Here is a 25,604-nt window from a genome sequence, read left to right as displayed (position 1 = left end):
CCTTCCAGTGACAGATGCTTTGTGACAGCCCCTTGTGACATCCTGAGTAAATACATGAACATTTTAAAATACTTTTTTTTTTTTTTTTTTTCAGATGGTGGGGTCACAGGGATTGCGTCATTTCCTCAGGCATGTGCTTTTCCTCATTTTAGGTCAAAAAAAAAAAAAGGTTAGAAAAAGAGAATTGAAACTGGATCTAGTTGTCAGCAGTGCTAAAAGAAATTGCACTGTCTGAAGAGAGTAACAGTGGTAAGAGTGATACTGAAATGATTGCTATCACCCTGAAATTCTTCTTCAGTGCCTGTGGCCACAAAGCTGGCTTCTGTTTACACCATTCCTTGGAGGTGCCCTGCTGCACTCTTTTTTGGAGGCGAATGGGTCATTCTAGAGCTTCCCTAGTAATCCAGCATTAGCAGAAGCATTGTCCTCATGAGCTATCACCACTCCTTGATGACCAAAACCAGCCAACAATGAGGTAAGTGCCTTGAGAGGTCTTCTTGAATGTTATCTTCCATGATCCTATGGAGGAATTAATTTGTAACACGATAAGAGCATGTCCAGTGGGATGCTGAGAGTGGTGACCTTGATGGCAAGGCAGACCAAATCCAAGTGATGAAGCTGGCCAGCCAACCTTTTGGCAAAGTGAGATCATTCTTGTCTGATCTAAGGAGGCTTGACAATGTTCCTCAGCTAGCATGACCTGAAGGGGTGGTGATGAGCTAAGGCTCAAGATCATATAGGCATTGTGAATTACTTATTACGCCAGTACAAGGCACAGTCCTTTGTATTGCATCCACACCTCATGTCAGACATTGTTAGATGTCTACTGCTGCAACAGATATCTTAGCAGCCTTTGCACTGAAATCCAAGTTGGCAAAATTTTGGCCTTGTACAAAAGTGGATGGCAGCAGAGGTTGTGACCAGAAAGCACAGCTGAACTGGAGCTATGAGAGAAGCAGTAATTAAGACCTAAAAACTAATTACCATTGTGGAGGGTGGCTTGAGAACCAGCACAGCCCCAAATCCAGATATTTCTAGCTGCAGCTTAAACCCCACAATTAAGCTGTGATTTTGGTCGTTATGAGGAGGTATTTCCAGAGCTGGATCTGGTCTTTTGCTGCCTTTATTCACCAAAACAACTGACTCAGCATCAACAGAATGAAAACCCAGCATTTTGATAAATGTCATCCAAACCAGACTGGAGAGCACTGCACTGCATTGGATGCTTTCACCAAAGCTGGATGCCAACCTGTGGGCAGAGATGCTGTTTCTTGTAGAGAGAAGGCTGGCTAGCTGGCAGGGCTTGTATTGGTTTAGAAGTACCTAAAAATACTGATGTCTTCCCTTGGGAGCAGTGAATTCCATGATATGGCAGCATGGAGAAACAAATGCTACCAAGCATTTCTCTGGTTCTTGGCCCTTTTCTACCCACCCATGACTCCAGGCATCAGTGGAAGAACAGAAGGGAAAAAATTCACACTGTCCTCGAGAATGACTTTGCAGGCACATCACACCATCAACCCAGTTTTCAAGGTAGTGGTACAAATGTTAATAGCTTATTTCCTTCCAGTCTCTCCCTCTGGTGATGCTGCAGGGACTGTGACTTACTCTGGCTGTTCGAGGGCTGCTCCTTCACCTTCCGGACAGGATTAATGTCACCAGAGGGTGATGCCACCCTACCAGCCAGCCTCCTGAGTCACCCAGTCTTCCTTCTGCCCAGCCTTGATTCAGCTGTGACAAGAGGCAGACGTGCTCTCCTGCCACACATCCTCACTCTTTTTAATTGCCCTGTTTCTTTAGCATTTGCTAGGCATTTGCAGCACTTCTTGCTCTGCAGCCTTGACATGGTATGTAGGCACCCCCCAAGCTTATCTTCCTCAAACAGCACCTAAAGGCCCTGTTTGTATCATTTAATAAACAACAAATACCTTCTTTATTGACCAATTCTGGTGTTCCTGTACTGTAACAGAACCCATCGGTGTGGATAAGCAGATCAGACAGACTCCAGCTCTCCTCATAGAAGCTACTTAGAGAAGTCATTTTCTTATTTGGCTATAAATTACCCAGCAGGGACTGGCTGCTGTATAAATAAAGCGTAATAAAATAATAATGCACCAATATTCACAGTAATTAATTTGTAATAATGACTAGGATGCCTTCCCAGACTTGCTAAACCAGCATGCAGGCTTTCAGTGAGTATTCCTGAGCACGGGCATTGCACAGAGGCTAATTTTAAGCTGCTGCTTCTGGCTTATTTTCCCTTGACTAAATCTGTTGCACAGAGGTGAGAAAAGTAGGTCTGCACACATTTCATAGAAACGTTTGTAAGAATCAGCAAACTGGAGATGAGGCTGGAAAAAAAAAAAAAAAAGTGAATTAAATCAGGAGAGCTGTAATAAAGGCTTTGCAAGACTTATGGTTGAAGTTGGCTGAACACCAAGGCTTTTGGTTCACCAGAGGTTTTCTCTTTCAAATGTAAATAAAAATAAAAACATATTCCCGTCCAAGTGGGATGGAAACCAACATCTTTCAAAAATCCCAGAGCTCATTTCCATGTCATGAATAGACATATCCTTGTCCCCTGGCAGGGTGGCAGAGTGGCAGGGGTGGCACATCCTATGAAGATCCCTCTGCAGCATCCAGCATCCTTCACTCAGCTGCAGTGAGCTGGAATCCAAACAGAACAACTCTGGTCGTCCCCTACCCATGGGGAATGGTTTTAACCCTGGGGAATGACTTTAAACCAAGAACAGGGAGATGTAGGTTCTATATTAGGTGGAATATTTTTTCTCAGAGGGTGGTAAGGCACTGGAATTTCCAGAGTGCTTGTGGATTCCCCATCTCTGAAGATGTTCAAGGCTGGGTTGGATGGGGCCCTGGGCAGCCTGGTCTGGTGGTGCTTACCTGTGGGCAACCCTGCCCACAACTAGAGGTTGGAACTAGATGGTCTTTGCAGTCCTTTCCAAACCAACACATCCTATGATCCTATGGCATTGGGACCAAACTGTTGGCCTATTTTTGACAAAACATTGTTTTGTTGGAAAACAATATGCAAGATAAACTTATGGGGATAAAGCACCACTAATGAGAGTATGGGAACTACTCTTCACCACTCAAGGAAGAGGAAATCAGGGTTTACAGGGTTAATCAGGTGGACACACACCTTGCCCATACAACAGGTCACCTTCAGCCCCTCTTGGGAGACTGGGCAGAAAGCAGGTATGAGCTCAGGAATGCAGATAGGATTCAGAGGGGTGTCTTTGGCATCTCACCATCTTTCCTTGCAATGCTCTTGGAAACCATGAGAGACAGAGGGCCACCACTGACCCAGACAGGCTGAAAGGGTTGGCAGGATAAGTTCAAACAGAAAGCCCACCTGTGTGTCTGTAGTGGTTTTAGTGAAGGTATTAATTACCCTTCTATCTGCTAAGCTGATCTGAACATGTCTGCAAATGGCTGCTTTCTCCCAGAGCTGTCTCCTTGCAAAGCTGCTGCTCCCGGCATGACTGCTCCGAGGGCTGGCAAGGACAGGACACAGCGATTAGGGGCTGTGAGGATGTCAGACAGCCTAGAAGGCTCTGTGTCATGGCTGTGAAGCTGATTTGCCTGCGAAGAGGCTGACTCAGCAGTGATGGGAGGGTTAAGCTAAGCCAGGTGATTGCACGCCTGCCACTGGGAGACAGCATGCACGTGGGATTTGGTGGATGACTGCTATTGCAATAGCTCTGAGCTTGTAATGTGAGTTTCTCAGCTTCTTTGGGAGGGTTTCTTTGCTTTCTGCATACATGCAACCCGGGAATCTGAAGCCCTCTGGTATTTCCCAGTGACCACACAAGCAGTGCATTGCATAATATTTCCCTCTGGGTTGTCCCAATGGGTTTACGTGCCATTCTGAGAGGGAGGATTGGACTTCCTGGCCTTGGCTTTTGCAGATGTTTGCCAGGAGCAGGTAGGACCCCACACAATCACACTGTCCAGGTCATTCCTCAACTGTATGATAACAGGAGGATAACAGGAGTGCAACTCTCACAGGTTATGAATCAGTCACCACCAAAAGAAATACAAGCAACAACTAATAATTAAAAACTGCTCAGGAAGTCAATTTTTAAAGTGCTAATGGTCACAAGCAAATTGGCCATCTACTTCAAAAGGGGCTGTGTTGGCCCATGTATAAACATTAGATGAAGTATCCAGAAGAAGCTGTTACATCCCTCTATTGTTTTGAATGGGTGATTTTAGATAAATACCTGCAGGACCCATTGTTCCAAGAGGTCTGAGTCCAGTTTTGTAGGAAGATGCTGTGTGGGGAACCCATGCTTACTCAAAATCCATTTGTATCCTCTAGTACACAAATGCCAGAGGTTAAGATATCTCTGTAGGAATAAACAACAGCTGCAAGGGTTTAGGAATGAATGCACCAAAGGAAACTAAGGGCTAAGAATCCAGACTTGTCTCCTCTGTTGGATCAGATATGCTTTGCAGCCCATTAGCTGCTCCCAAGCCACTCTCAGTTATCATCACCTCTGCTTGCGGCGGGGTGAGACAAAGCACAACACTGAGGCATTTGGTGTAAAATAGCTCTATTCCAGGGTGGAAATCCAGTAGCATCTGCTTTCAAGTAATTAATTAAAGAACCAAAACAAATATGCATAAAGAGCAAATGAAATCATATTGGACTGGTCATAAAGCTGTCAAGGAGCTTGTTTCTCATGCTGACTGGGATTATCTGTAGTTGTGCTATCTGTAGGAGCTCACTAGGTCAGGAATGGAGTGTAGCAGGGGCTGTGACTGCTCAGAGAAGTCATCTCCTTTTAAACAGGGCTGGAAGAGCTGGGAAAGCCAGGAAGGGTTCTTCCAGGTGAGCTTCTTTCTGTTTGAAAATATTGCTTAGTAAGTTTTCTGCAAGAATGTGCTAGACTGCGTTTATATTGGCAAACCAGCAGTTCTGCTCAACCACTATGACAGTTGGACTGGAGGAGACTGGGAGCCACTGGGTAAGGAGCAGAGCAGGCTGTGATTCACATTATGATCATGCCACACATGGCCCTGGGAAAGTCCCAACACTCAGAGCAAAAGTCAGTCCCAACAGCTGTGTTCCAACTGCATGTGGAGGGTGAGAGGTGTGGGGAATGGGGAACCACCATTTCTTGGCCTTCTGAGTCAGATGCAGAAGATGGTTTTATCCCACCAGCACACCAGCTCTGGTTAGGCAGGAAGGTGGGCAAGCAGTGCTGCCCCTCATTTATTTATTTATTTTACTATTGTTATTATTACTATTATTATTGTAGTTACTATTAACATTGCATCTATTTCTATTATTATTATGTCTGGGAGTGGCACATCTAATGCTGAGCATCTTGGGAGGTCAGAGAGGAATGCAGGCTGCACAATGGATTCATTATAGCTCTGCTGGAGCCCAAAGCCTTTAGGTGGTTTCTTTCCATCCAGGACAGGTCTGGAAGCAGATCTGGCAACTTGTCCCATTTCTTATCTCCAGGATCCCAGGCACATTTCACAGCTCCTTACCTTGGAGATAAATTCCTGTTGTAACCTCTAGCAAAAGTCACATACCTGCTTGCATGGCTGATGAACATTCTGCTTTCAGACATCCCCAAGGCATCTCCCGAAGGAAACCCAAAGTAAAAACATCCTCCCTGCCTTCCAGCATCCCTCTTCCTCTCCTGTGGTCCAAGTTATAGACTGATAAGGCAATTTGTGCAGTCCTGAGAATTGGCATGAAGTAATCTTGACCAAGCAGTGATCCCACGTCATTCATCAATCTCTGTCACCATCACTCTGGGCAGAAGTGCTCTCACCTCACACCAGTCACACCTTTCATTTCAGGATCTCTAGACAGCAGACAACTGCAGAATTCATATCATCTATTTAGGTAGATGATGGAGCCACAAAACACAAGGGCAACGGGACAGTTACCCCATCTTAACTTCTTGACCATGTGTTCAAGTGAATTTCACCTATCTGTTTAGAGTGAAGCCTGTAGAAAACATATAGGGTTGACTTCTCCCTTACTTAAGAAAGTCTGGAGGCTGTGCATACATCAACGTTTAAGTTGTGGGTAGTCACAGCTCCCTGCCAGTAAATGCAGTTCGCTCACGTGCAGTGAGTGGAAGAAGTGACTGAGAGTTGCATCTTTGCTGGGAACAGCACAGCTGCTCAAAATGAAAGAGCAGAGCAAAGCTGTGAGCACAAAATCTCGTGTTGCAGAGTCATTTCCAGTAATTGGTGCACGCAGCGTGGCTTAGGCAAAACATTTAACTGATGGGCAGTTATATATTGGATAACTCTCTCATTGCTTGGTTACAAGCTTCAATCCAAGAAGGTTTTGTACAGAGCCCAGAACTTGTGCATTGCGAAGGGAGATGGGGAACCAAGCTATGCCCATCCTTGAAGTTCATAATCTGCTGAGATCTGTGCCAGCTAATGCTTGTTTTACCCATGGTGAGAACAAGTGTTCCCAGTTACGCAAAGCAGCACGATTATGGAAATGAAGTGTCAGGTAAGCCAAAACAACCTACTATGAGATCCACAAAAAATAAAATAGAAATGTTTAGAGATGCAGAAACCACCCTCTGCTTGGAGCTGGGAGAAATGGCATCGTCCAGGACTGTGCATCAAGTCCTATCTGATCACCCACGCAATGCACCAGCTCATCATCTCCTCCTTCTCTTGCCCAAGGGATGTTTTGGCTCCAGGAATGAGAAAAGCTGATGTGACCTAAATCAGGCTTTCCTCCTGCTCCCATCCTTCCAGTTTGAGTAAACAGCAGTGGATGTGACTGAGCGCACATATGGTACCTCATCAACGCCTCTTCTCTGCTCCAGGTTGTATTCTACCTTCCCCAGAGGTGAGTTTGACTCACTGTATTTAGTGAGTATTTTAGAGAGATGCCTTCCCGTTCCCCACACTGCTCATTAATTCTCCCTGATCAGCTCATCCCCAGCACCCTTAGTGGTCACAGAGCACTTCTGACCCTCCCTCCCCCACCAAACCCCACTGGAGGGCTGGCAAAGATGGAGAAAAAAACAACATCACTGCAAAAATAAACAAGAGAAAGGCTCACCTGATCAACCTGAGTGCCAGCTCCACCCTGGGGTGTGGGATAAACACTGGCAACTATTTGTTCATCACTACTCAGCATTCAAATATTTGTTTCTCTTTGTCTCATGGACACACTCACATTCATGCAGCATGCCAGACACCTTCCTTTGCAAAGAAGCCGGGCACAGTTTTGTCCACTGAGGCAGGGCAGGAAGGAGTTCCTGCCTGTGAGGTTGTTATGAACACGTTGGGATATCTGGCAATTTGGTGTCCAGATGCACAAGAACGTTTCTGCTTGGATAGCTGAACTTCCACCTAAGTGCTCATCTGGATCACTCATTTATCCTCACGTACTCACGAGTTTTTACATATGTATATGTGTGCGCATGTATGCATATGCATTTATGCATACACGTATTTCTATCCACCCACGTTCACCTACGTATGAATACACAATGCTGGATTTGATAGTCTGGATGCCTCAACATTAGCAATGCATGAATCTGATATTTGCAGAAGTGAAAAAATGGCACATGATGCACACATCTACATCTTTTCTCAGCATGTGTCATTATAAACATGCCGATATAGAGATGTATATAATATCAGTATGCTCTTATATGAAAACGGGGCAAAGTTAGAACACTGCATTGGATGTCTCTGTCAGAGTAAACATCAGTAGAATAATTTAATTAGAAACTGTATGCTAGGTTTATTTGGCTGAGTCAATATGAATCTGGTGTGTGCACTGATTTCAGAACAGGCTGCACAGCGAGGTGGTGGAGTCACCATTCCTTGGGGTGTTTCAAGGAAAGGGGAGATGTGGCACTGAAGGATATGGGTTAGTGGGCATGGTGGGGATGGGTGGACTGGATGAGCTTAGTGGTCTTTTCCAACCTTAATGATACTATGATAGATGTCCTGATCATCCTGATGTAGCTACCAAGAAAAAAAAACCATGTCCTCGTATGACTCAAGAGGAAAAGTTTCTGATTGACTCCATGGCCACTAATGCGTTTCATCCATAGACAGATTGAATTAAGCCACAGGGAAAATGTGGAGGTGTGGCACCTGGGAAAAAAGCTTTCCTTGATGGTGAGCACACGTGACACGTGACACAGCCGCCTCTGGATCTGTCCCAGCTTGATGGAAACTGGGGAGAATATTAGTGGGGCAAATTAGTTTGCAATGTTGATTATGGTGATAAGACAACAGTGTTCAGTAAGAAATTTGATTTCCTATCTAAAATGATCACAGAATCACTGAATCATAGAGTCACAAGGTCAGAAAGGACCTACAAGATCATCTAGTCCAATTGTCCTTCTATCACCATTACTACCCAATAAGCTACTAAACCATGACAACCTGTGGTGGGACAAATAATGATGCCAGAGGTTAGGGAATAGGCCCCAGGGAAATGTTTTTTCTTTTAAAGTCTTCAAGGATGTAAAAGAGAGGAGAGTTTTCATGCAAGTGGAGAACTTTTTGGAGCTGGGGCTTTATCCAGAAGTGACCCTTGGGATGATTCTCCATTGCCCTGCAAGACTCAGGAAGGAAATTTGGACTGATAACTCAGAGAAGTGTTAAACACAGTGTGAACATTTTGTTCTGGCAAAATTCTATCTGCCCCTTATACCTACAGATAAGTAAGGAGATGTTTTATCCTTACCAATGCTTTTGTAATTTTTATGACAGCAATTTACTAAAAAGACACAAACCTTATTTGAGATTTCCCATTGCAGCTCCTGCAACACACTTCAGTGCCCCCACTGCAGTGTAAACAAAAGGTGGGTGATGCCTGGCTTGCTGAGAAGATGTGATCCTCACTTTCGATTCAGGTGATGTGAATGGCCTTGTGCCATTGACACCATTCACTCCACTGACTGGCTAGGGAGCTGGGGTCAGTCAACTCTGTAGAGTATCTCATCTACCCATCACTGGAATGACACAAATCTGCATTTCTTATCTAGGAAACCCATGCAGTCCCAAAGCCAATGCACCATAAGTTATAGCAATCTACTGGATATAATGTATGTACATTCTGTGCTCCATAAAAGACCAAAGAATTACTTTCTTCTACTTTTCCCCTGAAACCAGGAAGAACAGACAAGGAAGTCAGGGAGGTCAAGGTAATATTCTTTCAGATTCATTGAGCTACACATAAGATAAGACATGTTCTATCAGATAAGAGAAAGAATGAAGGTTCCTGACCTGAAATCTCACGGTACAGGTACTCACATGTTCCCAGCAGTCTCGTGGTAACAGTGACAGACAGTGGCTTGGAGCTGACTTGCAGCACTTCTGTAATTGGAGACACACCTGTGAAGCTATAAATGTTACTGCGTCTGGGGAGATTACTGCAATCAGAGAAAGAAGGCCATCAGCTCTCTGCAACCATGCTGAACTCTGAAAATGGAGGAGTAGCAAAGCGTTGGAGAAGGCACTACACCTGCCCAGAAAGAGGGCTGTTCTGTGGTGCATGGTTTGCTGCCATTTTCACACTCCCTGTTAGAGCCAATAACTCTCATCCACAGTGTGTGACCCTTCATCTACTAAGAGTTTCTCTAAGATTAGCCTGCTCTGCACTGAGCCCTAATGGCCCAAATTTCACCCCTTGGGTCCCTCTGTAGTGGTCTCTCGGGGGGGAAAGGGCTCCTTGACAGGCCCTGGAAGGTGAGTGTAGGTTATCCAAGGCTCCTTGGTGTGCTCCAAGGTCTTCAGCGCCATCTACTGCCACGCGGAACCATGTCTGCCTTGCCGTCTCTATAGGACACTGACGATGGTGATAGTGATGACGACTGTTGCCCTGCAAATCCTGTGGGTTGAGTGCAAATTTTAAAGTATGTTAGTGTCTGGAAACAAAACGTGCTGCTGTTTGCCTTTCAAATTCATAGAAAAGGCAAGAAAAAGCAAATAACTCGAGGAGTGCAATGAGCAAAAGCCTGGTCAAATGTAATAACTGGGAGATATGCTGCTGCTCTCTCTGATCTCCTTCTGGCTCTAGGATGTTCCCCACTGTCAGCATAAAATTATGAGGTGAAGGCTGAGTAGGCCTTTCAGTGAAGGTCAGAGGGAAGCAGACAGGGTGGTTATTGCTTTGGGTTTATTGGTTTGTTTAAGATCAGATCTGAAGCATTCCCCTCGTCAAGCAGCACAGGGGTGTTAAACCAACAAGTGAAAAGATAGTTGTGTCTGAAGCAACATATTTCCCTACGTCATGTTCTAATCTTAGTCACCTTGAAGTAAATCAGCTGAAATCTGTGAAGTTGGGCTGGATTTATAGCATAGTATTAAGCGCAGAAATTGGGCCAATGTGTTACTTCTGGGTAGAAGAATGTAGATGTTCAGCCCAGGCCTGTAAATATCCAATTTGTAGAGCAGAATAGTAAATCATCTCAAATGTTCTCAAGATTTCATCCACATGACAAGAGCTTTGATGGCCAGATGCAGAAACAGCTCAGTTGAGAGATGGTATCATACTGAAGCACTCTGTAGGCTACGTTCCTCCTCCAGTCCTCTTTTCTCTCTGCAAGAACCAGGTTATTAACTTTATAAATTGCAGAAGCTCAGTCAAATCAATCCTACTTTGCCTCTTCTGTAATGAATCCAAAGAGCCATGCAGAAGCTTCAGCACCTTTCAGCCCCATCAGTCCACTTGTAGGCAAGGGAAAAGGTGAAACATGATGTGGAAGCATTGTCTGTATATCTACAGTAGGGCAGTAAAAGTTTTACAACATAAAGGAAATGAGTAGGACTTGGATATCTCCTGGGCTGTTCCTGATGCAATTAGAGGTAAAATCCCTATCCTCAGCTTCCTTGCAGAAGAACTTGCTCTTGTTGAGGGAGTACCATGTCTTCCAGACATATAAATAACCAAAGTTATTTCAGCAATATTTTTTGCTCCTGTGTTAGCCAGTGTCCAAGAAGCTAAGACACATTTGTTTCATCTAATTTTTATGGGTAGTCAAACGAATATTAAAGTTGAGATTATTTCGAGTTAATGAGAGAGGGTATGGGATGGCTCCAAATCACGCTTTTGTTGCATTGTGTACTTTCAACTTTGAATATCTCTCTTCTGTTCCTTGAGCAGGGCACTGAATCCTACAGGTGGCTTTGACTTCAGATAACATTTTTGGCTGAGAGATCTAGAAGAGATCTCAGCACATTCCTACACCAAACAGACTTTACCAAGGTCTGATATCATAGAATCATAGAACCATAGGATGACTTGGGTTGGAAGGGACCTCAAGGATCATCAAGTTCCAACCCCCCTGCCACAAGCAAGGCTGCCAACCTTCATATCTAATACTCGACCATATATGCTGTCAGACCCTCTGTAAAGTGGAAAATAGAGGCAATTAGTATTTGAAGAATTGAATCTTGAAGAAAAAGAGATTTGGTAGTAGAATGTAAAAATTGGAGATTGAGCGCATTAAAAATTTTGCTTTGTGCCACCAACAGGCACATAGGAGCACTGGTGGTCTGTGAGTTAAATACAACCTCAGGAACTTTCGCATGTTCTTCTGATAAGGATGTGATCAGCATGTTTTAGTATTGTAATGAAAGTGGCAGATTAATATTAATTAAGAGGTTTCCATTAACGAAGGATCAGAACACAGCCCAGCATAAATGCAACAGAGATGCTTCTGTTCAGCTCCCGCTGATGTTATCAGACATCAGCTTTCTGCTGCAGATGGTTGGGTAAATTTAAAGTGTCCTCCCCTAAAACAAAACAGAATGAAAGGAAAAGAACTAAAAATGCAGCATGCTTTCTGCAGAAATGAAACTCCAGTCAAAACACTGTCTCTCTCTACTGAAGAACAGTTCCATTGACCACTTCTACTATTGGTATGAATACTAAGATTAGGCAGCCTTCCTGGATTGGCTTGTGGGTGCATAATACAACTTGCCCATTTTTGGTGTCCTGGTGTTGCCAAAGTCTACACTTCCCTTTGGCAGTCCTGCACCTTGGACAGCAGAGAGCTGAGATCAAGGGTTCATATTGACCTTAGAGTGTCTCTGATACCAAACATGCCTAGGACTGAGAAGGACAGGCCTGGGGCTGAATGATTTCACTTTCCAGTGCTTCAACTGAGCCAGATGCAAAACAGCGATAAGGGATTCTCGGAGATCTTTGCAAAGTGCATCACGACATGGTTATGTAGGAGTTAATTATTCTAATTGTTATAGACTTTTTACTACTAGTGATTTAGCACAAAGGAATCTACCTGAGGTGATGGGCAAGAAACTTTGCATAGTGCTTAGTCAGCATGATTTAGAGACAAGACATACAAGCTCTGTTTTTGAATCTGTGGCCACGACTCCTCCAAGACTTTGGCCAGGACACTTAAGCATCTCAATGGCTCACATTACTCACATGTAAAACAGTGTGCATATTGCTGAGCAGTTCAGGCAGGGAATGAATTCCTTGCTGAGACAGCCTTGCTGAGTGCCAGGAAATGCAAAGATGCTTATCATTTTCCTCCTTGTGGCTTCCATTTGTGGTCTTGGCATTGATGTTGTGCTCTGGAGGGGCCTGTGATAGCAAGTTTGAATTTGGCTTATAGCAACCAGCACGAGCAGAAGGAATATTCTACCTCTGGTAAAATATGCTTGGACAACTTTCTCCTATTCTAAACATGTAGAAATGGAGATTTTAAAAGCTACGTAATGTTGTACACTCTATCTTTCTGGGCAACTGAGACTTTTTTCATAAAATACCATAGGAATCAAGTTCACCTGATGTGTCTGCAGGTCTGAACTAAGATTGCCTATCATGTTGACTCTACCCATGTGTAGTTTCCTAAGGACATTTCTCCAAGTTGCTTCCCTTTAACTCAGTTTGAATTAGTCAGACTGCAGCTTCTAACTGCCTTCATAGAAGCATAGAATCATTGAATGGGTTGGGCTGGAAGGGACATCAAAAATAATCTAGTTCTGACCCCTTGCTCTGGACAGTTAGCCCCACCAGCTCAGCCCAGGACCCCACCCAACCTTGCCTTGAACAATTGCAGGGATGAGGCATCCACAGCTTCTCTAGGAAACCTGTTCCAGCACCTTACCACCCTCTTAGTGAAAAAATTTCCCCTGCTATCAAATCTAGATCTCTCCTCTTTTAGTCTAAAAACATCCCCCCTTCTCCTCTTACTACCTACCTGTTTTAAAAGTTGATTTCCCTCCTGTTAATAATCTCTCCTTAAGTACTGAATGACCACAATGAGGTCACTCTGGAGCCTTATCTTCTCCAGGCTGAATAAGCCCAGCTCTCAGCCTCTCTTCATAGGAGAGGAGCTTCCAGCCCTCTCCTTTCCAGAGACATGGTGATTTTCAGATCTAAGAAGATAAACATTTTCAAGCAATGAGTTAAAACCAGCTAAAATTTCCTTTGTGGAGAAAAGGGACAGATTCATAGAATCATAGAGTGGACGGCTTACATTGGAAGAGACTGTAAAGACCCCTCTGCCATAGGTAGGGCTGCTACCCACAGTCAACTCATTCTCATCTACCATAGGTAGCTCTTCACTCTTTCCTATTAGTTGTGCTTCAACTATTTCATTTTTTTTCTTTTTTCGTTTCCTTTATTTATTTACTTTTTAAAATTTTTTGCAGGTTCTTTTCAGTTCCGAATTGATGTGTGAAGAACCATAAATGTAACCAAAAGTGAGCCAGAAGACCACGACTCTGACTCAGTTTTCCAAGTTTCTTTCACTGTGGCTTCAGAATAGTGTCAAAGCAGAAGGGACTGTTTATCTTTCTGTTTATTTTCTGTTTATCTAACAGTCAAAAGTGTGGCCTCTTGCATCTTTATAACAAATCACACCAAAAGAATGGGCAAATGAGTCACAAGCACGGTGCAAAATCATCTGATAGAGTTTCCAGTTTTTTTCAGCCACTGTTGATATTTAGAACATGCTAACATGGCTCTTGAAACAATAGTGAATAAAAACAATTCGGGGAGAGGTGTGATATTTAACTTGGCCAGAGCCTTCCAATATTTCTAAATCACACTGAGGTCCTTGGGTGAAAGAGAGTATAAAGGCAAGAATATCATTATTACTAGTTTAGACTCTGCCTTCCAGGCATGTGAAGTACCAGGATCTCAAGGTCAGGGCAGAACGGAGCTGCACGCTATGTGTGTAGAGCTCTGGAATTTGATCCGAGCTGCTAATTAGAGGGGGGACTTTGAACTGCCTTGGTCAATATTTCCAGTCACAAGTTATTCACAATAACTGAAAATGGAGTTTTAAAGCATGCAGGTTATCTGTCAGCCTGGGATGAAAGGGCTGAAGTTTAATTTCAAGAGGTTCTCAAAGACACTAGGGAGAATAGCACTGTTCTTTGCAAATTAATCTCTTTGTATGGGAAAAATAAGGTATGATGAGAATCAAAACTGACTTTTCATTTGATAAGTGAGTGGCTGAATGCACACAGTCCTGACCCACAGTTGTAGAGCACAAGTTCAATCCCTGTTGAATGGGCAGGAGCTTATTGCATGGGCTCAGGGACTATTGGAGTGCTAATTTAGGGATGTTCTTAGCCATGAAGTGCACCCATATCACACAGAGACTTCTTTTGCAACATTAATTAATGAAAAGGGAAAAAATTAACTTTCTGTGGCAACGGGCATCACAGGGTCCTTTCCAGCAGGTGCAGAGAGGTTACAAATTTTCTGCATTTCTGCAAAATGTATTCATTTGTGTGAGATCAGGGTCACCCCTGTGCCAGCTGCTGTTCCAGACTAGTTCTGCATAATGGGTGCTGTAGGAAGCACTATGAGAGTGCAGTGCTTTGTGAGGAAGCTCTCTACCACTCGCTGAAAGGTGATTGTGGTGAGGTGGGAGTTGGCCTCTTCTCCCAGGTAACAGTGATAGAACAAGAGGGAATGGCCTCAAATAACAGGGGAGGTCTAGATTGGATATGAGGATGAATTTCTTCTCAGTGGTTAGGCACAGACTGCCCGGGGAGGTGGTGGAGTCACCATCCCTGGAGGTGTTTAAGGAAAGCGTAGATGAGGCATCGAGGGATGAGGCTTAGTGAGCCTGGTGGTGGTGGGTTGATTATTAGAACAAATGCTCTTAGTGGTCTTTTCCAACCTTAATGATTCTATGATTCTATGAAGCTGAGACGGTATGAGAGGTGACTGTAAAATGCCATGCCTCATGGTAAAACAGTGAGTGTAACATTCCTAGGAGATAGAAACAGGGAAAGAAGAAAGGCACTCCCTGCTTGCAGTAAATCCTTCTTGGACACTTGACCAAAAGGCTCATAAGAGTGCAATAGTAGAAATACTTAATTTTCAGTGGGAATGGTGATATGAATCTAAATAGTCATTTGCCTCTGTCTGTCCCTCTTGAGCAAGGCAGAAGACCTTGCATGCACAGATCAGATTGTTCAGTCCCAGCCTCTTCTGTGGTGAATGAACTATCAGATTAAGATGAAAAGTAATTGGCTGCAAAGTACAAAATTATTTCCTCTTCTGCATTCAACCCGTGGTGCTCTGGAATTGGTCCAGTTGCTTGCATTTTATGAAATACGGGACTAAAGTTCCTGATAGCAGGCAGAGATACAACTTGTTCCTTGGAGATAACCGACACGTGGGAAGAGATCTTTATGAGAGCCTTGTACATGTTGTGTCTGCTGCAAGAAGCCTTATTTGAACCCTGTACATTGGTAGCAGGATGCTCTTCTCATGAGCCTGCCTTGCCTTGGGTCCAGAAGAACTCAGGTAGGAGGATTTTCTTTCCAAATAGCTCCTTTCATTTTGGTGAGAACAACCCTGGGAGTAGAGCAGATTCTGGCCTTGCAAAACTATTCACCCCATCTTACCCAAGGCCATCAAAAGATCCCCATCAGGTGGGCAAATTCCCAGATGAAGTCCATGTTCCTCCCCACTTCACTTTTAATGGGAGACCACTTCAAAGATCAGCCAGCTAATATTGGGTCATTAGGGCTTCCAGTAGACAGAAAGACTGGAGAAGGCAAGTGAGACTTGAATTCTACATAGATCCTGCAGCCTGGTTCTCCTAAGTTATTTCTGCATGTCTGTCTCAGGCTATCCCAGGGCTACAGGCCATTTTGAGTAAGAAAAGGAGATAGCGTAAATGCAAATCAGTCAATGAGCTTTTCCTTTTCATTTAGTGTCATCCACAAAGAGCAACACTAGGCTTGCCTTGGCTGGCATTTAGACCATTGTGTGAAGTAAATGCTTCTGGGACTGTGTTGTCACTAAGCAGCTGACAAGAGCAACTGGTGCAAGACAAAAATGAGACTCGTTTTCTCATGTTATTGTTCACTATTTCACCCAGAATGAGAAGGAGATGATAACTTCCAACCTCAAAAAGGACAGTTAGGAGGAGCTGGTAATTCAGCTCATAGTGTGTTTCTGTTAGAATGCCCTGCTAACTAGTGCACACTTCTTGATCAGTAGTAGAGTAGTTATGAGATTAGGGTTAATGGACCAGACTTGTTGGAAGTTTTTTATTCTATGCTAATGTCAGATCAGTTGAGTCCTGTTTCTATTAGTTCTATCTTTCCAGGTTGCTGGATATAAAGGAACATGGTGCAGGAATGGGTTGTAATCACTTCTGTTTCACATCAGTGGAAGGTGCCAACACCAATGTACCTATGTGCAGGTTTTAGTGCTGATTGTCCAAACTCCCTTTGTAATCAATCTAACCATGGAGCCGATGGTGCATGCAAAGAGATCCATTCTACCCTAAAGGAGACACCAGGAGTGAGAATCAGTTGCTTAAACACACGTGGCAAGAGCAAAAGTTTCCCTGGATATCCATCCACGTGGGTTTGACTGATATACCATAGGGATAATCATTCCCTGGACAGAGGACATATGAGGGTCCTTGAGGCTTTCATTATCTGGTGAAATAAAATATAAGTAGTTTTCGTTACTGAGAAAAAGATTGAATTAATGACCAGTAAGGATTCCTTGAGCTGTTGCCTAAGTAAAAGCATAAAAGAAGACCCCGTGTGAGAAGGAAAGCACATGAATAAACTAAATAGGAACCACAATCCCTGCAATGCTAATGGTGGATATCAAAGAGAAATTTGGTCTTGTGGATGGCTCTGGTTCCTGATTCCCTAAGGAGAAAAGCCTTCCAACCTCAGCAGTAAGATGAGAAACAGCAAGTTTTTCTTGGTACTTGTATGCAATTGTTTCTTATTCCAGAAAAAGGGGAGTGCCCACAGAGATGCTGATGAGTCTCCATGGTCCAAATCATTGCCAAGACAGGTTTTGTTTCCATGACTTGGCTAAACTTGGGGCTTAGGAAGATCTCCAAGTGACTCTTTTGTGATGTCCACAGAGTCCTTGGCTGTTCAGTGTGGTTCATCTGAAGGATTATTTCTGTGAGGTGGTGTGAGTTGAAGGTTTGAACCAAACCTTGCCATTGCCTGGAAAATTTCAGTTATTTTAAGGTTTTTTCCCCCCTGCAGTTCTAATGTTTAAAGAACAATTATTTGATCATGTTATACTATACATGATCCCTTTTCACACTTGCTTGCGATTTTTCACCCCTACTAAATTCCAAAGTGATGTGGTTATCTTTAAAAGCTCAAGCTTTCTGGGAGATACAGCCATGTTGTAGCCTCCTTCCTGGGATTTTTGCAGCCAAACACTAAAATAACCAGCACACCCAGCAGCAAAATCGACCTGTGAGAAGATACAACACAGATGTGACTGAATTTGAACATGCAAAGAGATTCCTATCCAGCACGGCTAGATTCAACCTGCCCTTCTCACATTTCAGTGGTTTTAACTCCAGATCATGCAGCTCAAGCAAAATCTTGTTTATTTGACAGTAGTGTTCTCAGTAGACATCCCCAAATAACTCAAAGCTGACCACAAAAAATGGCAGAGCTGTAGCTCGCCAGGCTTTCTATCCTGCTTCTCCAGGACCTTCACACCTGCCCCTGCAAAATGCTGCATGCATAGCCTCTTTGACTAAGCTTCTCAAAAGCAGAAGAGATGAAAAGCGAGGCTGTGCATCTCCATTCTCTGCTGCAAGAGACATACTTTCCATCTCTAAATATGCCACAGGCACAGTTCTGTTGCTTTGAGGGATCTGAATATTGTTTGGACAAATTCACTGGGAGAGTGTTCAGGAAAAAAGTCACAGTATATTTATCTTGTCATATTTTCCCTTAGGTCACCACTGTCAGCCATAATACTGGGCTTGAAGGCCACAGTGCAGTTGTTTTAACATTGTTTTGTGCAAATTAATATGACTCTTGAGTTTGCTCTTTCTGGTTCCAGACCAAAGTGCATGAAATAAGCACAAGAGTGGGGTGAGAGTCAGTTCAATGCCATCCCTGAAATTAGGGGAGAGAAATATTGGAACAACACAGTGAAAACATTGCATTGGAGCATTGGAACGTCCCTGGAGGTTTTCAAGAAACATGAGATGTGGCACTGAGGGACATGGTTTAGTGGGCTCGGTGGGGTGGATTGACTGTTGGACTGGATGATCTTAAAGGTCTTTTTCCATCTTAATGATCTGATGATTCTATGATTGCCCTTAAACTAGGTAGGCCCAGAGGCTCAGATGTATCAGCCACTTCTGCAGTCTCCTATCCCCCTTACAATGGAGATAGAGGTTATGAGATCTAGACACACACAAATAAACAAATATGGGGAAGGATGAGATCGATGAGAAAGTGGTTCACATCTGTACCTTCACCTTGGCTTGAACTGCTTGGAAAGTGGAGATGAATAGTTCTATATGTAGGTATTGGATGTTTTGAATTCAACTTCCACACTGGATCCCAGCATAAAGCATCATACTTCAAGAAGGAGGCAATGCAGAAAATCTTGGAGATGTGAGCAACTGGTGTTGAGGAGGTCTTATCCATGCCAGGCACCAGAGAGGATAAAGCAGGAGAACCGAGAAAGATCAGTGCAGAGAGCAGGATTACATCTGCCTGCACTAAAGAAATACTTCTGAGCAAGACCTCACCACCTGAGCCTGCCTGCTTCAATCCCTCAATTCCCAGTTCTCCTCTATTAAAAATGAATAAAAATGATGAAATAGCAGACCTTTGCATTGGTCAGAGCATTATTTCTGCCTTTCGTGGACAGAGTGGTAATTTTCATGCAGAAATAACTTTGGACAGAGTTATTAAAAGATTAAAAAACACGCCCAAAATGAAAAAAAAAAAGAGAGAGAAAAAGAAATGCAGGCTGAAAAAACAAATATCCTTACCAGAACTCAGGGGCGTTTCTCATAACATCTTGACTATGTTATGAAGTCTGATTTATTTTCTAAAAATGAAATAAACAAAAAAAAAAAAAAAAAAAGGATGAGGTAGACTGGAACACTTTGCTGAAATTCATATGACCAGCTGATAAACCATATTAAAAGTCTCCTGTTGTAGCCTTGTGTAGTCCTGCAGCAGCAAGACTGCTCTGCAATCATGTTGATTCCTGCAGTGACGCAGAGGTCATTGCCTTGCTTGTGTTTTTGATAGGCTCATGCCTTCTCATTGTAGCACAGTTCACCTTCTATGGGTGGAAGTGCCCAGTACCTGTGGTGCAGCATGAGTGATGCTGAGAGCCAAGGGGAAAGTCCCCAGAGCTCATGACTGCGTCACGGCCCTATGCCAGCCACAGGCAGGTGATTGCCTTGTCTGGAAAACAAAAGGTGAAGCAGTTACAGGTGGCCCCATGTTGACATTTCAGGGCAATAACATGAAAATTCTGCAGAGAGGTTAGAAAATAAAATCTTGACAAACAATGGAAAAGCTGTGATTTCAAGTCAACCTCAGTACAAATGGCTGTCTGCAAGAGGATGGAGGATTTTAGAACTCGAGCACAAAGTGTCAAGACCCACTCAAACAGCTTTGATACCAGCATGCTGTGTCACTGCTGGCTTCAGCTCCTTCTTAAATATAAAAGTGAACATACAACATCAAGGGAAAACAGATGTATTTATACAGTTGCTAACATTTATTTGGGCCAGCAAATTCTAGGCATGTCTTAAATACCTCTACTATTTCTTTTTTTTTTTTTTTAATACACCAAGTCTCATGGAGATGAAATCACACTCCAAGGTGACTTCGGGACACACGACCTCAAAGCAGCCCTGGACTTTTGCCTTATGTCTATAGCAGGTGTGTTACAGCTTTATACACACTTGTCTCTTGAAAGGATCAAAATAAAGCAGAGTGTTTCACTTTCTATCATCTAGTCATTAAAATGGTATAGAAGCTTTATAGCTTCTATAGCTGCAGCTCAGGTCCAAGTAAGGAGTTAGGGGAAACTCAATGTGCCAGCCATAAAAAATAATGAAACAACAACGTGCCACCTCCCTCATAATTACAGTTTGACATCACGAACGTGTGGTATTTATTAACTTCAGCCTTTGGAGCTGACATCACTGCAGAGTCGGGGTCCGGGAAATCTCTGAGTCATATGGATCACAGAGCCAGGAAATGTCGGCAAAAGATAAAGTAAATAAAGTAAATATTGAAGTGAGAGGAATGGGAAGCTGGCAGTAGCTTCCTGAAGGAAGCCACAAGCCAGCTGCAGGCTGGGAACAGACTGTAGTCTTGGGTTAAATGTCAGCACTGAGCTCGGCTGACAAATGAAGGCAGAGCTTCTTGCCTAATGATGTCAGAGAGCGAGGTGATGTGCTCAAATATGACCCACAGCCTGGAATGTAAACAAGAGTCCTTCTTCACAGCTCATTGCAAAAGCAATAAGTGTTTCTGTGGGGGAAGCAGGATACGCTTCGATCTCTGTTAATTTTCCTACCAGATCCAATTTCCTGATCTATGGATTAGGGCTGGATGATGGTGAAGACTTTGCACTCTCGGCAGCTCTAAAGGCAGCTGGTGTCAGCTTGGTGTTGAGATGAGAGGGTGCTCTTAGTGTGACGCACAGGTTTGGGTGGACAAAAATTGTTTTGAATCCTGCTCGAGTTCAGCAGATGTCTGCAGATGAAGAAAATAAGTTGGAAACTATTATTCTTTTAAAACTAGGATTTAGGCATCCTCTTGTAGTCTTTGCCTTTTCAAGCAGTTTTCTTTATTACTTTGTTTTCCCGCACTTTCTTAGTGGAAGTTTATTTTCATAGACTCATAGAATTGCTTAGGTTGGAAAAAATTTAAAGATCACCCAGCTTCAATCCCCTGCCATAGACTGGTTGCCACCCATCAGATCAGGATGTCCAGGGCCTCAACCTGGCCTTGAGCACCTCCAGGGATGGGGCACCCACAGCCTCTCTGGGCACAACTTCTCTAGATAGCAGAAAATAGAGAATATTCTTGGGGAGCGGTGAAGAGGAACCAAAGACCCAGGAGGACCCACTGCTCTGCACTGGCTTTCTCTGGCCTCCAGGTGATTTGTTGGCGTGTCTGGAACCACACAGGGCTAAGCCTGGGCATGAAAAACTGAACATAAAATGTTGAAAAACTAAATAAAAGTTGATTAAAAAAATATTTTCTTCTGTTTTAAACTAGGTTCCCCATGAGAGCTTGATTACGTCGATGAAGAACTTTGTACAATGAAGCAGAGAACCCGGCGAGAAGAGAATTAAACTTCACTCATGCATCAGTGAAAGAGGAACTGTCTGTCTGATGACTTCTGGCAGTGCTGGCAGGCTTTTGCCAGAGCTGGTGAAGACATTTAAGTTTCACTTCACTGTGGGAACTTTGTCTGTGGCTTGAGATTGCCATCACTAGCAAAAGTTATTTTTCGATGCAAAGCTTTTGGTGTCATGTGCTGAAGCACAGCAAAATTTAATTTGTTCATTTATTTTTTTTTTAATTATTATTTTTTTTTCTCCTGTAATTGCAGCCCTGTCTGGGGAAATGGAAGGCTTCTGGAGGGAAGGATTCTGTGCCTTTGCACAGCTCTAATCCTAGCACTGGTTGTGTCTGATTGCAGAGCAGGAAGTGGGCATTTTCATTCTCCTGTCTCTGCTCCTCTTTTGTAGCTCTGCAGGTTGAGGGAAGAGGAAGTCCCTGGTTTACACTTCCTTTCAGGTGCAGCCTTTTGTAGCATGACTCATTCTGTGCTCATCTTTGACATGTAACTTTGCACTCACCATCCCCTCTCCTCCTGCAGCCCTTCCATGCCTGGCTCCTTCTGGACACCCAAAGCTGCACAATGAGCCTGCCCTCCCACAAGGCATGAAGTGCATCCAGCTGCATCCCACTGGCCTCGCTGTTTAGTCCCATACATTTGCACTGCTTTATATCATAAGTCCTTGCCTTTTGTCATCTTTTAAACTCTCTCTGACCCCTTACAAGGCTTATTGCTACCTCATGCGAGTTTCTGGTAGACTCTAGAAGTCTCTGATGCTGGATTAAGCAGGAAGGGTTGGCATTATTAGAATATGTGGAAATGCAAACTTTGATTAAAAAAAAAAAGAATTCAGGTGTTTGCAGTTTCCTTTTTTGGCTAACTCTCATTTTAGCTCATTTTGGAGCACAGTGAAAACAAGAGGAAGAACCAGTTGTCTTTGATTCTTTGTTATATTTGGTACATTGAAAGTGATTTTAAAATTACCCCAGACTGGGATTAGAGGATCTTGTGGTATAATTCCTCTGAGGCCTAAGATGGTTAATGATTAAACAATAAATTAAACAGCATCGAGTTCTTTGATGCATTAGTGCCACATGACTTCCAATTGCTTTAATAGCTTGATCTCCCTGAAATTCCAATCTTATCTTTCATTACTGTGGCCTAACAGGAAGGGAAAAAAAAAAAAAAGCCATGGGAGAGAGTAGCAGTATTTCTAGTTGTTATCTGAGAGTGCCAAAGCCTGTGGCATGCTATGTATTACTACACAGTAGAAAACTGAAACCAGGACTTTACTGGCCAAAGAGGTCACCTGGCCATCTAAGAGGATCAAACACCCTCAAGGGGCTTTGCAGTGTTTTTATTTAGTCTAGATGACATGCATCTCTCTCATCGTGTGATCTTTAAACTAAAATTGGCACCCTTATAATTGTGCTCTGTGGAAAAGTAGAGAGAAGAACATGAAAAGATGTCCTCTCCTCTGGCCAAACCAAGCCTTCAGGCCTTCAAGCAACAGTTGATTGTGTGCTGATGTTCTGCACTGATCCAAATTTAACTTCTACATCCTGTGTGGCTTGCAGGTGCTTCTCCAGGTTTTTCACAGGGGCTGTATGCCATCTACAAGTACTTTCCAGATGTTTCAGGTGTCAAAAAATGTCTTGAATGGTCATGGCAGTGATGAGTTGGACTTGATCTTAGAGGTCTTTTCCAACCTTAATGATTCCACGATTCTATGATAAATGGCACTAGATATGTCTACGTTAATGAAGAAACCAGTTGAGCTCATGAATTTGACCCCATACAATTCTACCAGGCAGAGAGAACTGAAGTGGGATTTTTGTGTCTGCTTGGAAGAGCTGATCAGTGGGCAGTGGATGTGTCAAGGAAGGACAACTGAAGTCAGCAAGTAAAGGAGACTATTAGTGAGAGCAGAAAGGAAGGGCAGGAGAGAAGTGGTTTGACAGAAAAACAAGGAGGTCTCTCCACTTGTCCTGCGGTTGCTTTCTCATTTGACTTGTTTCTTGTTTCAAGCACTCATGCTGGCAGCACAGCAGACCCCACAGAAGACTGGGTGGTTTGAGTACTGCGATTAGAAACTTCCTTCCTGCCAGTCTAATACAAATTCAAAGGAGGACACAGCACAGAAAACACTGTCTGTGTTTGATGCCATCCTCGTTTACCAGAGAGTCATCCTTGCTATTTGATGGGTCTCTAAGATTCTGAAGTATTGTGCTGAAATGTAAATGATAAACGTGACAGTTAGATATGTTATGAAATGGCTGTAGTTGGAAATTGTGAAACAGGACCTGCTGTACAGAGAAGTTGAAATCTCGTGCTTGGAGGATGCAGAAGAGTGAAACAGAGATGAGTCTGGGGAAGTATAAAGCTTGCAGCACATCCTGCCCTGACTGCAAAGTGGGCTTTTCTATCTCTGACAGCCATCATGAAGAGTGCAAAGCCAAATGAATAACATACGTCTTTGGGAACATGCAGGAAAAGATGCCCGCCACATTTAATATTGGAGATGGCCATAATCTTACCCCAGTTTAGGACTTTGATTCGCTTGCTTAAACTTGCTCCAGATGTAAGACATCTACATGGACTTGACAGATACAAGACAGGGTCAGCAAGACAACAAAGCTGCCATTAGGATTTGATGCTATAGGTCAGACAGAGTTCATGTCAGTTGTCACTGCACACCTCTTGCGACTGGATTTCAATGTCATTAGGGCAGTACAGTGAGGTTTTAAGGGCTGGATCCACAAAGAAAACAAGTTGTGGGACCTCCATTCAAACTCAGTCACTCACAGGTCGTTATGGGTATAATCTGACTCACCTTCACCCAAGGAGAAGCACCTTTGACAAGTGGCTGCTCCAGCTTAAAACTTAGAGACTGTGTCAGAAAATCAGTACAAACATGCTCTCAAAGCCCCAGGGATGGCTTAGCAGGTTGGAAACACAATGTAAAAAGGCAACTGCTGCTCTGTACTGCTGTGCATGAGGCTTGAACTTCAGCTTTGAAGACTGGGAACCCAAACCCCTCTCAAGCATCCCATGAATTTTCAAAAAGAGAGAGCAAGATACAGCTGGAATTTAATAAAATAAAGCTCCTGTTTTACTTTATTTTTCCCCTAGCTAAATTACTTTCCTTATTCAACTCAGTTTTCCCAGACATTTACATGCAGCAGCCAAGAGTCATTTTTGTACTGCCCTGTTTCCACTGGCGGTACCTTGCTTCCAATAGAATCACAGCACATTCCATTAGTTTTCACACTCATAGACAATCACATTTATCTGTTCACTGCCCTTCAATGGCAGGCAGCTTCTACTGGATTTCTGTATGAGGACCATACCCCCTACCCACTAATTGACATTCAGCTCACAGAATCACATCAGTGCAGTGTGATGGTGGAGAATATCAATGCACGGAGCCAGGAGGGGGAATGGGAAGGGATAAGTTTAAAGTTTTTGGAGCATTGCAGCAAATGCAACTGGGACTTCTTGCATCAAAGCCATGTAATATGGCCGTGTGCCCCAAGCTCTTCTTTAAGGGTCTCAAATGATTTCTGAGATGGACATCTGCCCTTCAATGCATTCAAAAATGAGGCTGGGCTTTGACAAAATGAATGCTGGAAACGTCTCTGCTTTTCAACTTAGGGTAATGGGAAATAGGGCAGCCTTCAGCCTTCACTGCACTCTGCTAGATATTGTCCTGGATCTGAGGATCAGAGGCTGAGAGGCATAGTTTTACCTCGTGGTTAGAGACCTGGATTGATGCTAAAGAGAACTGGATTTTGTTTCCAGCTATGCCTTTGGGATGACCACAGGCATCTCAGCCCATATCTCTATACCACGTTTTCCTTTTAGGTTAAATATTTTCCTTTGAAAAATCAGGTGGGATGCTGCCAAAAAAAGCTGCCACAAGATTAGATGAGCCCAATTATTCATTTTAACAAAACTCAAAGTATGAAAGAACGTAAAATATTTAAAAACCCATGAGGAAATTGTA

At 43.4% G+C, this 25,604-nt stretch overlaps 1 long non-coding RNA gene across 2 annotated transcripts; it reads left to right on the top strand.

Annotated features, from left to right (window-relative positions):
* The first annotated feature begins 202 nt into the window (after positions 1–202).
* On the top strand, positions 203–25,604 carry LOC128079623 (uncharacterized). 2 transcript variants are annotated; one of them, XR_008206239.1, is made up of 4 exons: positions 203–475; positions 6,697–6,865; positions 9,290–15,784; positions 21,532–25,604. It is a non-coding gene; the product is annotated as an uncharacterized LOC128079623 (long non-coding RNA). The 2 variants fall into 2 exon arrangements; XR_008206240.1 differs by lacking the exon at positions 9,290–15,784.

Source organism: Tympanuchus pallidicinctus, unplaced genomic scaffold (assembly GCF_026119805.1).
Source record: "Tympanuchus pallidicinctus isolate F22 unplaced genomic scaffold, pur_lepc_1.0 scaffold19, whole genome shotgun sequence".
NCBI lineage: Eukaryota > Metazoa > Chordata > Aves > Galliformes > Phasianidae > Tympanuchus > Tympanuchus pallidicinctus.
Note: the sequence above shows the minus strand (reverse complement) of the source record. Positions and strands in the feature narration are given on the sequence as shown.